This window comes from Pristiophorus japonicus, chromosome 1 (genome assembly GCF_044704955.1).
Source record: "Pristiophorus japonicus isolate sPriJap1 chromosome 1, sPriJap1.hap1, whole genome shotgun sequence".
NCBI classification, from domain to species: Eukaryota; Metazoa; Chordata; class Chondrichthyes; family Pristiophoridae; genus Pristiophorus; species Pristiophorus japonicus.
Window position 1 is genome coordinate 392718848 of NC_091977.1, and position 16508 is coordinate 392735355.

At 43.6% G+C, this 16508-nt stretch overlaps 1 pseudogene; it reads left to right on the top strand.

Annotated features, from left to right (window-relative positions):
• The first annotated feature begins 1342 nt into the window (after positions 1 to 1342).
• Positions 1343 to 1574, top strand: LOC139279446 (U2 spliceosomal RNA; annotated as a pseudogene).
• The last annotated feature ends 14934 nt before the right edge of the window (positions 1575 to 16508 follow it).

Sequence of the window (16508 nt, forward strand, 5' to 3'; positions counted from 1 at the left end):
GATGAAAATATCAGTGAGGACATTGTAGCATTAAAAATGTTATCTATTCACTGTAATTTCAGAGACTTTCAGAACTGAGCATGGCGTGACCGCTTTGTTTGTGGGATGAAAAATGATGCGATCAGAAGAAAGTTATTGACAATGACTGACTTGACTTTTGATTTAGCTCGTCAGACAGCTAGGTCGATGAGCATGGTCGACCAATATTCCTGAGAATTTCACACTATTTTCAGTCGTCAGACAGCTGAGGAGAATCGCCTGCAGGTACAAAGTAAAAGGCGGTGGGTGCCCAAAGTCTCAGAAACTGGAAATGGTAACAGAGCATTGAAGTCCTGCTATAGGTGCCTGGGACAACACATTGCTTAAATTTGTCCATATGTGAAGGCAGAGTGTTTCTTCTGCAGGAAAACTGGGCATCTTGCGAAGGCATGCCGATTGAAGGGTAAACCAGCTTTCAAAGCTATGAGTAGAAATCCCCAGAGACTGCATGGAAGAATAACAACAGGACGAGGAGATATTAGAGTTAAACGTCATCAGGAGCATGAGGTTAACGGACAGCGATTCGAAAAGTATCATAATCCACATAGATGTTGCGGGATTCAAGATACCCATGGAAATCGACACTGTTGCATCCATGAGTGTGGTACCAGAGTCGCTATACCTCGACAAATTGCGGGATTTCCAACTGGAGAAATTCAAGATAGAGCTACTCGGCTACTCGGGAGAGAACATTCCTGTGGTAGGTCGTATCACCGTACCGTGAAATACAAGGATCAAGTTCAGAGCTTGCCTCTAATAGTATTGGCAGGAGACAAGCCTGCCTTACTAGGAAGACATTGGTAAGGATCACTGAAGCTGGATTGGAGTGGGATTGATCTTGTTGAAACGAGATTTTCATCAACGGATGATGTTATCAAGAATTATCCGAAGGTGTTCTGTGAAATGGGCAGTCCGATCCAAGGCTTCAAAGTGAGTGTCAGGGTATAGAAGGACGCGAGATTGGTTTACTGCAAGCCATGTTCCGTACCATATGCACTGAAAGAGAAAGTTGAGCAAGAACTCAAAAGACTAGAGACTGAGAACATTATTTCTAAGATCGATTGATGTAATTGGGCTACACCCATTGTTGTTGTACCTAAGTCCGATGGTAAGGTAAGATTGTGTAGTGATTATAAAGTAACCGTAAACCAGGTTCTAGAGGGCAATATCCCCAATACATTGCCAAATGTAGAAGATTTGTTCTCAACACTGAAAGGTGGTCAGATCTTCTCAAAGTTTGATCTTACGAATGCTTACTTACAGCTTGAACTAGATGAAAAGTCCAAGTCATGTTTGACTATAAATCGCTTCTCGGCCTTTTGGCTAAGATCATGCATAACTAACCTGACCAGCCACCATGACCTCCGGGTGGTTTCTCCCTGGTCAGGAAGGTATATGCTTGCATTTTTGGGAACAGGAGGTGGGTGGGGTGGCTTGACCCATCCACCTCCACGGAGGTGTGTGGGGGACCTGACCCATCCACCTCCATGGCACGAACCTGGTATTGCAGTACTTCCAGGAACGGTGCAGTGGCTCTAGGCCTTTTGGCTAAGAGCATTGGCGCAGAGTGATCCTTGGCATGTGCAAGGTGACCTCTGGCGTTTGTGATTTGACAAAGAATTGGAACGATTGGCTACGAATTAAAAAAAAAAAAAAATAAATGCTCATCTAGGCTAATATCAATTTAATAGGCTACCGTTTGGAGTGTCTTCTGCCCCTGCCATATTCCAAGGGGCGATGAATCAGATTTTGCAAGGTATTGAAGGGGTAGTATGTTATTTAGATGACATACTAATTTCAGCACTAAATAGGCAAATTCATAATAACATATTGAATGAAGTCCTCAAACGGTAGAGAAGCACAGAGTACGAGTGTCTGCTCGCAAGTGTGAGTTATTTAAAAACTCAGTGGAGTACTTAGGGTACAGAGTAGGCAGCTGGTTTACATCCAACTAAGGGAAAGCTGGATGCAATCAGAAATGCACCCACTCCCAGGAATGTCACTGAACTTCGATCATTTTTGGGTCTTTTGAACTATTATGGGAAGTTCCTACCAAATTTGGCTACAGTATTACATCCACTGAATGAACTACTGAAAAAACAGGTCCATTGGAAGTGGTCAAAAGAATGCGATACAGCATTCAAGGAGTGTAAAAGCGAATTGGTAGAGGACACCATGTTAGTTCACTATGACATATCTAAGGAGATTAAGCTAGCATGTGATGCCTCTCCATATGGAGTTGGGACAGTGATCTCTCATGTATCACGTAGTGGGGTGGAGAGACCAATTGCTTTTGCTTCACGCAGTCTCAGTGCCAGTGAGAGTAATTATGCGCAAATCGAAAGGGAAGTTTTGGCATGAATTTTTGGGGTCAAGAAGTTCCACAAATACTGGTATGGTTGTAAGTTTACCATTGTTACGGACCATAAGCCCTTGACAGAAATCCTCCATCCAAAGCCCCCAGTTCCAACATTAGCTGCAGCCCGAATGCAGAGATGGGCTCTGATTTTGTCAGCATATACATATGATATTGAATACAGATGATCAGCTGATCACAGTAATGCTGATGCTATGTCTAGATTGCCTTCCTCATCACAAGTTACACCCGATAGGGAAGACGTATTCTACTTTTCATACATTGATGAACTGCCAGTCACAGCTGAAGAGATTGGTAGAGCAACCAAACGTGACCCAGTGATGTCAAAGGTGTATGATTATATTACAAATGGCTGGCCAAACCAGGTAACAAATAAAGATATTCATCCATTCTTCATTCGTAGGAATGAATAATCAGTCGATAAAGATTGTATCATGTGGGGTGCAAGAGTGGTTATACCAAATACATTCAGGTCCAAGTTATTAGGAGACCTCCATGACCAGCACCTGGGAATGTGCTTGACCAAGAGTTTTGCACGTAGTTACTTATGGTGGCCAGGTCTTGATAAAGATAGAGAGTACATCGTGAGTCAGTGTACGACTTGTCAATCGGTAAGCAAGCAACCAACATCAGTACCATTACAGCCATGGAAATGGCCTCCCAGGGTGTGGCAAAGGCTACATATTGATTTTGCTGAGCTAGAAGGACAACAATTATTCATAGAAACATAGAAACATAGAAACATAGAAAATAGGTGCAGGAGTAGGCCATTCAGCCCTTCTAGCCTGCACCGCCATTCAATGAGTTCATGGCTGAACATGCAACTTCAGTACCCCCTTCCTGCTTTCTCGCCATACCCCTTGATCCCCCTAGTAGTAAGGACTTCATCTAACTCCCTTTTGAATATATTTAGTGAATTGGCCTCAACTACTTTCTGTGGTAGAGAATTCCACAGGTTCACCACTCTCTGGGTTATAATAACTTTTTCATTGTGATTGATAGCCATAGCCATTCGAAGTGGGTTGAGGTGTTTCCAATGTGGAAAATAACAACAAGTAAAACATTAGACATTTTGCGAAGTTTATTTTCTTCTTTTGGCCTCCCAGAAGAAATTGTTTCTGATAATGGACCACAATTTCATTCAGAAGAATTTGCACAGTTCATGAGCAAAAATGGTCTGAAACATACCAAGGTTCCACTGTACCATCCTGCTTCGAATGGTGCAGCAGAGCGCACTGTACAAATTGTAAAACATGCCCTCATAAAACAGATGTTGGGTCCAAATCCAAGGAAACGACAGTTGTCATTGGATCACAAATTGGCTAATTTTCTAATTACGTCTCATAATATTCCTCATACAACTACTGGTAGAACACCAGTAGCATTATTTCTCAAACAACAGCCGCTAACCTGATTCTCATTGTTAAAACCAACCTTGGCACAGTCCAAAGAAGAGATACAATTAAGACAGAAAGAGAATCATGATAGAGGTAGAGTAAAAGAGAGAAGTGTGAAATTAAATCAGAAGGTGAGAGTGAAGAACCATCACCATAAATGGGTAAAGTGGTTACTAGGAAGAGTGGTGAAGATATGTGGTCCTCGCACATATTTGGTCAAGATGTTTGATCATGGATCGGTTAGGTTTGTTCGCATTGATCATATTTTACCTACAGACATGGAAGGAATTGAAAGTGGGAATGATACGATTATTTCTGACTCATCAGATAGTTTTGATACACCAGTAGCATATCCTACATCCAATGTACTGGAAACAAATCCAAGAGGAAATCAGAATCTAAGTCCGAGTCCGAGTTAGGCAAACAAACAGTCTGAAGTTAGAGTGAGTTTAAATAGAAATCAAGGGCATCCCTTGGAGAAAAACTTTCCTCAGGATCAGCCTCGAATGAGTTTAAATTTGACACCATGTTTGGAAGGTTCTGTTCGAGAGTGAAGGTATCCTCTTCGAAACAGAAAACAAGTGGTTAAGCTCAATTTGTAAATATTGCAAAATAAGTCCACATCCTTTGTTATGTATAACCATGCAAGTTATGTATGATGATTGTTTGTTATAATAACTTCTTCATGAAGGAGGGAGAAGTCTAATGTCTGTAGTGCCACATAGTGGACTCCTGTGTTACTGCAGCCAGTGCTATGTTTAATAAAGATCAGGTCACCTGACCTGGAAGCTTCCACAGAGTTCCGGAAGCTGCTCCCATCTTAAAAGGCTGTATGAATTGTGTGCTCTCTGAACCTATCACAGAGAGAGATACAGAGGGGGGGAAATAGAGAGAGACATGGGTGCAGAGAGAGAGTGAGAGAGACGCGTGGGGGTGGGGGGTGGGGGGAAAAGAGAGGGGGTGGGGAGAGAGAGCGACATGGGGTGGGGAGAAGAGAGTGAAACACGGAAGGGGGAGAGAGAGAGAGACACGGGGTGGGGGGAAGAGAGTGAGACACAAGGGGGAAAGAGAGCGACATGGTGGGGGGGCGAGAGAGAGAGAGACACGGGGTGGGGAGAGAGAAATATGGGGGGGAGAGAGAGACACGGGGGGGAGAGGACAAAACACAGGGGGAGAGAGAGCCACATGGAGTGGGGGGAAGAGGGAGAGACCCGGGGGGCAGAGGGGGGTGGGTGGGGGGAGAGAGAGAGCGATACAGGGGTTGGGGGGGGAGAGAGACACGGGGTAGGGAGAGCGAGATATGGGGGGGAGAGAGAGAGACATGTGGGGGGGGGGAGGAGGAAGGGAGAGAGACACGGGAGGGGAGAGAGAGAGAGGGAGAGACGGGGAGGGGAAAGAGAGAGACATGGGGTGGGAGGGGGGAGAGAGAGAGACGGGGAGGGGAGAGAGAGAGACATGGGGTGGCGTGGGAGAGAGAGACATGGCGGGGGTGGGGGCGGAGAGAGAGACACAGGGGGAGAAGCCAGAGAGACACGGTGGCGGGGGATGGGGGGAGAGAGTGAGACGGAGGAAGGGGGAAGAGAGAGAGGCACAGTGTAGGGAAGAAAGAGAGTTTGGGGGAGAGAGAGCGACACGGGGGCGGAGAGAGAGAAACACGGGGTGAGTGAAGAGAGAGTGACACGGGATGGAAAGAGAGAGAGAGACGGGGCGGGGGGGTGGAGAGAGAGTCACAGGGGGCGGAGAGGGAGACACGGGGGCAGCGAGAGAGAGAGAGACAGGGGAGGGAAGAGAGAGAGACAGTGGGACAGACATGGGGGGGAGAGAGAGAGACACGGGGGAGGAAGAAATTGAGATACGGGGGGCAGGGGGGAAGGGAGAGAAACACAGGAGGGGAAAGAGAGAGAGACATGGAGGGGCGGAGAGTGAGACATGGGAGGAGAGAGAGCGAGACGGGGGAGGGAAGAGAGAGAGACACGGTGGCAGAAGAGAGAGAGAGAGAGACAGGGAGGAAGAGAGAGAGAGAGAGACACGGGGGGGGGAGAGAGAGACATGGGGGTGAGAGAGAGACGGGGAGGGGGGAGAGAGAGACATGAGGTGGGGCGAGAGAGAGAGACGGGGAGGGGGGAGAGAGAGACATGGGGGGGGCGAAGAGACAGACGGGGAGGGGAGAGAGAGACATGGGGGTGAAGAGAGTGAGATACATTGCGGTGTGTTTCATGCACAAGTACCCCCAGGTTCCACTGTACTGTGTCACTTTGCAATCTTTCTCCATTTAAATAATAACTTGCTCTTTGATTTTTTTTCTGCCAAAGTGCATGACCTCACATTTTCCAACATTATACTCCATCTGCCAAATTTTTGCCCACTCACTTAGCCTGTCTATGTCCTTTTGCAGATTTTTTGTGTCCTCCTCATACATTGCATTTCCTCCCATCCTTGTATCGTCAGCAAACTTGGCTACGTTACACTTAGTCCCTTCTTCTAAGTCATTAATATAGATTGTAAATAGTTGGGGTCCCAGCACTGATCCCTGCGGCACCCCACTAGTTATTGGTTGCCAACCAGAGAATGAACCATTTATCCTGACTCTCTGTTTTCTGTTAGTTAGCTAATTCTCTATCCATGCTAGTATATTACCCCCAACCCCGTGAACTTTTATCTTGTGCAGTAACCTTTTATATGGCACCTTGTCAAATGCCTTCTGGAAGTCCAAATACATCACATCCACTGGTTCCCCTTTATCCACCCTGTTCGTTACATCCTCAAAGACTTCCAGAAAATTTGTCAAACATGACTTCCCCTTCATAAATCCATACTGACTCTGCCTGACCAAATTTTGCTTTTCCAAATGTCCTGCTACTGCTTCTTTAATAATGGACTCCAACATTTTCCCAACCACAGATGTTAGGCTAACTGGTCTATAGTTTCCTGCTTTTTGTCTGCCTCCTTTTTTAAATAGGGGCGTTACATTTGCAGTTCTAGACTTCCCAGCCAGGGGAAACATCCTCTCCGCATCCAGTCTATCCAACCCAGTCAGAATTTTATACGTTTCAATGAGATCTCTCATTCTTCTAAACTCTAGAGAATACAGGCCTAGTCGACCCAATCTCTCTTCATATGACAGCCCTGCTATCCCAGGAATCAGTCTGGTGAACCTTTGCTGCACTCCCTCTATGGCAAATATATATTTTCTTAGGTAAGGCCAGCATTTATTGCCCATCCCTAATTGCCCTTGAGAAGGTGGTGGTGAGCCGCCTTCTTGAACCGCTGCAGTCCATGTGGTGAAGGTACTCCCACAGTGCTGTTATGGAGGGAGTTCCGGGATTTTGACCTAGCGACGATGAAGGAACAGCGATATATTTCCAAGTCAGGATGGGAACTTGCAGGTGATGGTGTTTCCTTGCGCCTACTGCCCTTGTCCTTCTAGGTGCTAGAGGTCGCATGTTTGAGAGGTACTTCAGAAGAAGCCTTTGGTTCTCAAGTAGAAATTTTTAATTTAGAAATTTGTCAGGATCTGGAACACTTTACCTGAAAAGGTGGTGGAGCTGATTCCATAAATAATTTTAAAAGTGAGCGGTACAGTACTTGAGGATGAGGAAGTTACAGGGTTACGGACAAACGGTGGGGATGTGGGACTAAGCACAACTGCTCTTTCAAAGAGTCTTTGATTCTATGATTCTATCTCCCCCTTTAGAAAAGGCAGATTTTGAATCGATTAGAGGTGAGCTAAGGAAACCAGATTGTACAGCACTGTGAAATGGGAAACGTTTGGAAGAAGTTACAACCCCTACCAATTTGTCTTTTCTATGTCTATGAAGTAATCTGTATCCCTGTGCATATAGGAAGACTGTACACAGAGTATAGAATAGAGACATGCCACTAAGGAAGAAGGATAACAGACCGATAAGGCTGTTGGGAGCACCAATGGAAAATTATGGGGGATACAGGGGATAAAGAGTTGGTTCCTAAAAAATAAAACTATTTGCTAGCACTGTGAACTTAGACTACTACAAAATCAAAGTGATGGAGGTTAGGACTCCAGTCAGGAGGGCTAAAATAGAAAAAACTGAGTATAGTGGGGAATATTAAAAGAAATGCCAAACATTTCTATAAATATATTTACAGCAAGCAGGTGAAAAGTAAATGGTGGAATCGTTGGAAGGTCCCTAAGGTGACAATAAAAAGAAAGAAAGAAAAACTTGGATTTATATAGTGCCTTTCACGACCTCAGGATGTCTCAAAGCACTTTACAGTCAATGAAGTACTTTTGAAGTGTAGTCACTGTTGTAATGCAGGAAAAGCAGCAGCCAAGTTGTGCACAGCAAGCTCCCAAAAACCTTAATGTGATAGTGACCAGTTAATCTATTTTAGTAATGTTGATTGAGGGATAACTATTAGGCAGCACACCAGGGATAACTCGCCTGCTCTTCTTCAAAAAAGTGCCATGGGATCTTTTATGTCCACCTTAGAGGGCCTTGGGTTAACGTCTCATCTGAAAGTCGGCACTTCTGATAGAGCAGCACTCCCTCAGCACTGCACTGGATTGTCAGCCTAGATTTTTATGCTGAAGTCTCTGACAATGATATCAAGGGACCAAAGGATAGCAAATAAACTAATGAATTATTCTTTTCTCTGGCAGTCTCTTCACCATGGAAATTAAATTTCTAGGAGGAACAGAAACAGTACAATCGGCTGTAAAAGAAGTTAACGGAAGTCAAGGAACCTGGCCCCTATGGACTTCATACAGGGGTACTTAAAACAGTGGCAAGCAAAATCAATCAGTCACATCCTTACCACTATCTTTAGGGAATCATTAGAAATGGGAGTAGTGCCCAAGGATTCTAAAAGAGATAACGTAACACCTGTGACCCTGAAATCTGTTGTTAGTTAAGCATTAGAAGGCATTCTTTTTTAAATTCATTTTTTGGATGTGGGCATCGTTAGTAAGTCCAGCATTTATTGCTCATCTCTAGTTGCCCTTGAGAAGGTGGTGGTGAGTCACCTTATTGAACCGCTGCAGTCCGTGTAGTGAAAGTGCTCCCACAGTGTTAGGTACAGAGTGCCAGGATTTTGACCCAGCAACAATGAAGGAACTGTGATATACATCCAAATCAGGATGGTCTGTGATCTGGATGGAAATTTGGAGGTGATGATGTTCTCATGCGCCTGCTGCCCTTGTCCTTCTCGGTGGTACAGAGTTGCGGGTTTGGGAGGTGCTGTTGAAGAATCCTCGGCAATTTGCAGTCACGGTGTACCGATGGTGGAGGGAGTGAAAGAGGAGAAAATGAAATGTCTGGGAAGGTAAGGTAAGAGAGTTTTATGGGAGGGAGTTCTAAAGAAATTACTGAAGTTCTTTGAGGAAATGGCAGGCCTTGCTGACAACGGAAGATATCGTATATTTAGATTTCAGCAAGGCTTTTGACATTGTGCCACAGGGGTGTGCTCACAGTATAGGAAGTCATGGAAAATGAAAGTAAACTAGCACAAAATATAAAAACAGATAGCAAGAGTTTCTACAGGTATATAAAAAGGAAAAGAGTGGCTAAAGTAAATGTTGGTCCCTTAGAGGATGAGACCGGGGAATTAGTAATGGGGAACATGGAGATGGCAGAAACTGAACAAATATTTTGTATCAGTCTTTACGGTAGAGGACATTAACAATATCCCAATAGTGGATAGTCAAGGGGCTATCGGAGGGGGAGGAACTTAACACAATCACAATCACTAAGGAGGTGGTACTCAGTAAGATAATGGGACTAAAGGCAGATAAATCCCCTGGACCTGATGGCTTGCATCCTAGGGTCTGAAGAGAAGTAACGGCAGGGATTGTGGATGCATTGGTTGTAATTTACCAAAATTCCCAGGATTCTGGGGAGGTCCCAGCAGATTGGAAAACTGCAAATGTAACGGCAATATTTAAAAAAGGAGGCATACAAAAAGTAGGAAACTATAGACTAGTTAGCCTAACATCTGTGGGTGGGAAAATGTTGGAGTCCATTATTAAAGAAGCAGTAGCCATCAACATTTGGAAAAGCAAAATTTGGTCAGGCAGAGTCAGCACAGATTTATGAAGGGGAAGTCATGTTTGACAAATTTGCTGGAATTCTTTGAGGATGTAACAAACAGGGTGGATAAAGGGGAACCAGTGGCTGTGGTGTATTTGGACTTTCAGAAGGCATTTGACAAGGTGCCACATAAAAGGTTACTGCACAAGATAAAAGTTCATGGGATTAGAGGTAATATATTAGCATGGATAGAGAATTGGCTAACTAATTGAAAACAGAGAGTCAGGATAAATGGTTCATTCTCTGGTTGGCAACCAGTAACTAATGGGGTGCCACAGGGATCAGTGCTGGGACCCCAACTATTTACAATCTATATTAATGACTTGGAAGAAGATACTGAGTGTAACTTAGCCAAGTTTGCTGACGATACAAAGATGGGAGGAAAAGCAATGTGTGAGGAGGACACAAAAAATCTGCGAAAGGACATAGACAGGCTAAGTGAGTGGGCAAAAATTTGGCAGATGGAGTATAATGTTGGAAAGTGTGAGGCCATGCACTTTGGCAGAAAAAAATCAAAGAGCAAGTTATTATTTAAATGGAGAAAGATTGCAAAGTGCTGCATTACAACGGGACCTGGGGGTCCTTGTGCAAGAAACACAAAAGGATAGAATGCAGGTACAGCAACTGATCAGGAAGGCCTATGGAATCTTGGCCTTTATTGTAAAAGGGATGGAGTATAAAAGCAGGGAAATCTTGCTGCAGCTACACAGGGTATTGGTGAGGGAACACCTAGAATGCTGAATGCATTTTTGGTTTCCATATTTACGAAAGGATATACTTGCTTTGGAGGCAGTTCAGGGAAGGTTCACTAGGTTGATTCCGGAGATGAGGGGGTTGACTTATGTGGAAAGGTTGAGTAGGTTGGGCCTCTACTCATTGGAATTCAGAAGAATGAGAGGTGATCTTATCGAAACGTATAAGATTATGAGGGAGCTTGACAAGGTGGATGCATAGAGGATGTTTCTACTGATGGGGGAGACTAGAACTAGAGGGCATGATCTTAGAATAAGGGGCCGCCCATTTAAAACGGAGATAAAGAGAAATTTCTTCTCTCAGAGGGTTGTAAATCTGTGGAATTCGCTGCCTCAGAGAGCTGTGGAAGCTGGGACATTGAATAAATTTAAGACAGAAATAGATAGTTTCTTAAATGATAAGGGGATAAGGGGTTATGGGGAGCGGGCAGGGAAGTGGAGCTGAGTCCATGATCAGATCAGCCATGATCTTATTGAATGGCGGAGCAGGCTCGAGGAGCTGTATGGCCTACTCCTGTTCCTATTTCTTATATTCTTATGTATGGCACAAGCTTCTGTGGTGGATCAAAAATTGGCAAAGCCAGAGAAAGTAGAGTGGTTGTGAATGGAGCTGCATTGACAATGGTTAGGAATCCCCAGCGACCTCATTATCATATAAGCTAATGAGAGAAAATGGTTCTGCAGTCACAATTTTCCAGATTTACACTCTCAATGCACTAGGAAAAGTTAGAATTAGAAATTAGGGCCCAAATTTCCCCAGCCGCCTATAGCGACGTAGTTAGCCGTGGTACGCTGACTTTGTGGGGCAAAAAACGTGCCAAAAATTTACCTTTTAATTTGGCCGCTCCTTCATCCTTCTGGTCCCATGGAATGGCGCTGCAGAGACTGCGGGGGACGGAGCTTGGGCTGCACTTGCTCAGCGCAGCCAGCAGGGGGACAGGACTTGGGCCCTGCATTTCCTCGAGTGCCGGCAGGGAGACGCATGTCAGTTTCAGCGTGTGCGCATGCGCAATGCGCATTTCAGCATGCGCGCACATGCAATGGAGCAGGAAGCTTGGCAATCGGCCAATTAAAGGGAGAGCGTCCTCAGTGCCTCAGCAGCATTGGCAATGGACCATATATAAAGGTAAGGTGTGAATAGTGATTTTTGGGTGGCTGAGGGAGTGGAAAGGAGTGCTGCATATGTGGAAGAAAGGTGAGAACTGTGATTTTTCAAGATAACCCTCTACAAATCCATGTTGGTTCTTTCTGATCAGCTCAAATTTTTTCAAGTTCTCAGTCACTCTGTCCACTGGCAATTTTCCAACCCAATGGCACAATTCCCGAATCAAGAGAGATTTGGAAGATTCTTACTAACACATCAGCAATTTCCTCATCTATTTGCTTTGATACCTTTGTATGGAAACCATCAGGTTCTGGAGCTTTTAAGTTTCATTATTTTCTGCATTACTATTTTACTACATCACCAAGTCTGCCATTTTCTTATTGTTGATTACACTGTTACTAGCATTTGTTTTTAATGGGTCCACATTTCCCTCAGCCACTCTCTTTTCTTTAATATATTTATGTGGCATTTTACTGTTAGCTTTGAATACCGGTGCAAGTTTTATTTCATATTCTCTTTTTTACAAATATTCATACTTTCTTTGTGCCCGTTTTATAACTCCCCAGTCTGCTGGAATTTCACTTTCCTTTACATTTGTGCAACCCTATTCTTTTAACTTTATATTGTATTTTATCTCATTTGTTGGCCAATGTGACATTTTTCCATTTTTCACACCAGTCATCCTATGGCCTCTCTGAGTGAGATTGCCAATTAATGCTGAATTAGCGATAGTTTTGTGCTATAGGCCAATGCCCATTAGGAACTGAACTGTAAATAGAAAATGCTGGAAACACCCAGCAGGTCAAGTAGCATTTGTGGAGAGAATAGACAAGGTGACGTTTCAAGTGTGGAGTCTTCATCAGAACTGTACTGATGCTAACTGACCTGCTGAGAGTTTCCATCCATTTTCTGTTTTTGTTTCAGTCTTCCAGTCTTTGCAATTTTTTGCTGTTTGTAGGACCTGCCTATGACTGAAGATTGCCTAAACGCGTTTGTTACATATCCTTATAATCAGCAGACAGAGGAGACTTTGGCCTGAATTCTCGTCCGTTGGTGAGTTTGTAGAAGGGTGGTTGTGAAATCACCGCTAACCTTCTGCAATTTCCTCCCAGAACCTTTGTTAGCCATTCTGGGGATTTTGAAGGCTAGGAAACTGCCCTTTGTTGGTTTACTGCCAGTGGAAGGGAGGGAAATACAGTTCTGGTGTAGCCTTTAAGAGGCTGTAGCCAGCCAATTAAAGAGCGGCATTTCTCAGAAAGGTGACAGAAGGATTGTCAGCAACTGCAAGGGTCCCCACATTTTCCAATCAGTCAGTGAAGATGCTGCTTGAAGAAGTGAGGATTGAAGAGGCCGTCTGATGAGTAATACAGACACAAGGCTCCATAGGTGAGTGGGGCAGGCTATCTGGAGGGAGGTGACAGAGACAGTCAGTGCAACCTGCACCACTCCAAGAACTGCCACACATTGTAGAAAATGGTTTAATAACCACACAAGGGTGGCCAAGGTAAGTCAAGGCTTTGGTACCAATGTACAGCCTCTACTAGGTAGACAGCTTCACTCACCTCTTTAAAAAAGAAATACTTGCATTTATATAGTGTCTTTCCTGACTCAAGCTGTCCCAAAGTGCTTTGCAACCAATTATATACTTTTGAAGTGTTGTCACTATTTTAATGTAGGAAACGCAGTAGCCAATTTGCATAGAGCAAGCTCCCACAAACAGCAATTAAATAAATGACCGGACAATCTGTTAAAGGTGTTGGTTGAGGGATAAATATTGGCTAGAACATGTTGGAAAAGATCAAAAATTATTTTATTGTTGACTGACTCCTGGTCTGTGACATCATACACGATTATAATGTCATGTGCCCCTCTGTAATAACTGGATGTGATTGTTCGAAACCTCTCCTGGCCGGCTGTGTCCCAAATTTGAAGTTTGATGGTCTTGCCGACTAACTCTATAGTTCTGATTTTGAAGTCAACACCAATTGTACTGATATAACTTTCTGTGTACGTATCATCTGCAAATCTAAGGAGGAGACAAGATTTTCCAACACCAGAGTCTCCAATCAGCAGCAGCAATAAATAGTCATATTCGGGATTCATGGTTGACATTTGACTTTCAACCCCGGATTTTTTGTCAGCTGTGTTTTTTCTAACCGGTTTCTTAATCCATTTAAAAAATATATATATTTTCAATTTTTTGCCCTTCCCTCTTCTCCTGAAAGCATTGATTCCCTCATTGACCCTGGTTCCACAGATAGCGGAAACTCTGTGGTACCTCATCTCAATATAGAAAGTCATTAAAGCCACAGAGCGTGTACAGCGTAGATTCGCCAGGATGATGCCTGGGAGGGGAAACTATAGTTATGAGGAGAGATTTAAAATCCTCCAACTATTTTTACTGGAACAGGGAAGATTAATAAGGGAGTTTTTTAAGATTATGAAGGGTTTTGATAGCGTGAATAGGGTAAAAGATTATTTCCTCTGCTTGGGGAGTCAGTGATGAGGGGATATCAATTTAAAATGATCACTGACAGAATGATGACAGAGGTTCGGAGAAATGTTTTAACACAGAGGGTTGTTGGAGTATGGCATGTGTTGCCACAGGGAATGGTTGGGACAAAGACCATTTCATCTTTAAGGGGAAATTGGATAAATATTTGAAGTAGAGGAAGATACAGGACTATGGGGAAGAAAGCAGGGCAGTGGGATTTATTTTTACTGCTTTAGTAAAGAGTCAGTACAGACACAATGGGCTGAATAGTCTCCTTCTGTACTGTGCTGCAACCATCTATGGCTGTATTTTTCACGTAAAAAAGCACGAGGGTTCTAACTAGCATCTACACCTGACAATAAAACTCTGTGTAACTGGCTGCAAGGATGTTGTAATGTGTTGCATCACTGTACTGTTGGAAGGGGAAAAGATCACTGTTAATAGTTTGAATGCAACTTCCCGATAACCTCTGCAAGACCAAATGTGTTGCTATAGAAAAAAAGAAAGAACTGGTTTCTGAATTTGCTCTCCATTGAGAATCTGATCTCCACCTTACAATTCATCAAATGTAATCCACCACATAAAACACCCCAGAGAGCTTTGTTTATGAATGTACATATCAATAAACAGGAGGGCTTATCCCAAAGTGCTTGACCTGGTGCTGTAAATACTTTCTATTTTCATGTGAATTTTAGTGTTGTTCAATCATTCACCTCGACACGAGCAAGGCATGTGAGCAGATAAATCATTGTTCTGAGAGTGTGTGCCTGAGACACAGCATGTCCGCATACTGCCAGCTTCAGGAGGTTAGCAGAGATAGCTGAGGAAGGGAAATTTCCGTTTGACACTTTGCCCTGAAACACCCCTCAGGCATGTCTACCTCACAACTTAAGTCTCACTCAGAAATTTGCTCTGCGCCAATCCAGTTCCTGTGTTTGTTGCTGCTGCGCACTCTCCACTCTCTTATCATAGATCAAAGAGTACAGAAGGAGGCCTCTCGGCCTGTATTTTCTGTGCCGACTCTTTTAAAGGGCTATCCAATTAGTCCCACTGCTTTGCTCTTTCCTCATTATCCTGTATATTTCTCCTTTTCAAACAAAAATAAAATACTGCAGATGCTGGAAATCTGAAATAAAAACGGAAAATGCTGGAAATACTCAACAGGTCAGGCAGCATCTGTGGAGAGAGAAACAGAGTAAATGGCCATAATTTGCGGCCCCAATGGGTGCATATGAGGTGTGCACATGCCCATGTGCTGCCCATGCACTAAAACCCGGAACTTGCGATCTGTCAAGAATTCTCAAGGCACCTGCGGGTGGAGAGTTAGGCTACTTGCCAAACTTCTGTCCAGAAAATGCTTGTGAAATTCTTACGCCTTACGCCTGCTTTTACCAGCATAAGAGTTTAAAAAACATAAAATTAAAATTTTAGCAATCATTTATACATAAAAATCCTGTGCAATAAGGTAAGTTTATTTTTTAGCCCTGTTAAAACATGTATATTTATTTTTCAAAAAATTTAATTTTTATTTTAAATATTTAATAAAATGCAATTTTAAATAATTTAAAAAATGTAATGTTTTTTTAAAAAATTTGCTTGATAGCAGGAGGTATTTTGGGGGGTATTCCCATTTATATTTATGGGAATTCCGTACATACAGAATTCCCATAAGCATGAATGGGTATTCCCTTCTTTCATTGGTTGGGCTGGCCCACGTGATCCCGGGACGCTTGCAAACTGCATGCGCCCCTGAGAGACATGGGCTTCGATACAGGCCTACTCATAGAGGCCCAGGAACATAAGTCTCTGTGGATCCCGAGGCAGAAGGTAAGTGTATAGATTTTTTTCTGGTCAGAGGCATCTGCCCACGGGAAGCCTCCCACTGCAAATTCAGCCCCAATTTTTCAGGTTGATGATCTTTCATCAGAACTGATGTTACCCACTGCTCAGTATTTCCAGCATTTTCTGTTTTTATTTCTCCTTTTCAAGTATATATCCAGTTCCTTTGAAAGTTACTATTGAATCCGCTTCCAGCACTCTTTCAAGCTGTGCATTCTGTACATGGCCTTCTTTGAGCTCACAAAGGCCTTTGACACTGTTAACTGTGAGGGATTATGATAATGCCCTCCTCCATTTTGGCTGCCCCCAAAAGTTTGTCACCATTCTTCGCCTGCTCCACGATGACATGCAAGTTGTGATCCTGACCAATGGATCCACCACAGACCCAATTCCAGTCCGGACCGGGGTCAAGCAGGGCTGCATCATCGCACCAACACTCT